Source organism: Egretta garzetta, unplaced genomic scaffold, assembly GCF_000687185.1.
Source record: "Egretta garzetta isolate BGI_Z169 unplaced genomic scaffold, ASM68718v1 scaffold6, whole genome shotgun sequence".
In the NCBI taxonomy this organism is placed as follows: Eukaryota; Metazoa; Chordata; class Aves; order Pelecaniformes; family Ardeidae; genus Egretta; species Egretta garzetta.
In genome coordinates, this window is record NW_009260080.1 from 3,147,912 (window position 1) to 3,149,250 (window position 1,339).

The 1,339-nt window shown below is 36.7% G+C and overlaps 1 protein-coding gene across 1 annotated transcript in view; it reads right to left on the bottom strand.

Annotated features, from left to right (window-relative positions):
- WDR37 (WD repeat domain 37) overlaps positions 1–484 on the bottom strand; it is a 41,667-nt gene extending 41,183 nt beyond the window's left edge. The window contains exon 1 of the mRNA XM_009641348.2: positions 449–484. The gene's annotated coding sequence lies outside the window, so the exon portion shown is untranslated. The remainder of the gene's footprint in view (positions 1–448) is intronic.
- Positions 485–1,339: the final 855 nt, after the last annotated feature.

The following is a 1,339-nucleotide window of genomic DNA, read 5'->3' on the forward strand; positions in this document are numbered from 1 at the left end:
TCTTCCCCAGGCTCTGCAGGAGGGTGCACCCGGCCATAGCAAAGCTGCAACCAAAGGGGCAACAAGCAGGCATGTGCATACAGAGGACAGGAAGGAGAAGCCAAAGGGGACTAGCTTCACTGCCTTTAATATTATTCTGAATTCCACCAAATAGCCTTATAAACTTCCAGTCAGGGAGCAATAATTAAAGAGTTTTTAGAATCACGATGTAAATTCAGTTTAAAAAAAAGTGACAGGTGCCCCTTTAAATATACATTTCATTTTGACAATTTCAGAACTATTTTGACACTAATTGCAACAGTAAGCAGCTATAGGTTTTTCAAGAGTAGATTTCTCAAAACAGATCCTTGGCAATATGATGCTAAAATAAATAAATAAATAAGGTGCTCATTTCTAGCAGTTACCTGATTCCCCTTATAATGTAAGGTTTTCAAACAATGAAAATTACCTGTCCAGAATATCAGTGTCATGTTACATATCCTATGAAAACCATATTAAATATTGATTAGTGCAACAGTCAGCAGGATACAAACCAGTCAAAGTCTTTCACATTTTTGAAACTTTTGTAGTTAGAACACACCAGACGACAGGAAAGGGGGGTGAGGGAAAACATTAACACAAGTCAAGACTAAGCACCAAACCCCAGTCAAACCAAGAAAAAAAAGGCTTCAAAACGACCCATTATATATTGCCAGTCAGATGCAATTAATCATAACTTTTGAGGGTTACAAATGGGTTCTGAAAAGATAAATTCACCAAATTCACTTCCCTTCTACTTAGTAATTCTACAAGTAGGATGAAAAATCACCGAGAATTATGTGACTCTTGTTTCCTGAACCAAATGAAGCTGAATTCACAAAAGCTAAAAATTAGCTATCAAGAGTAAAAAAAGCTGAACAAAAGTACTTTCTGAGAAAAAAAGAAAAAAAAATGGAAAAGGGGGAAGAACATCGTATTACTAAACTATATTCAATGAGGGTGGCAGTTCACAAGTCCTGTATTATTAAGAAGTGAGCTTATGAGACATATTGAGCTTTCTGCTCAGTCGTTTTCGAAAATGCTACGTTCGCACAGTGTTCTTCACCCAACGATCTGTCAAAGCGTCAAGAGAATGGTACCAAATGAATTTCTGACAAAGTCAATCAGCAGAAGTAGGGGAGAAAAACAACTCCTAGAAAACATCTAGACCATAGGCAATTACTACTTTCTGAATTCAAAGATACTTCAGTACTTCAGCTAGGCTGTTTAATTAAACTCACAGCATATTTTACAGTGTGTTAAATTAAAGTTCTGCCACCTACCTTTCTGTAACAGATGTTACCATGTATTCAGCCACAGG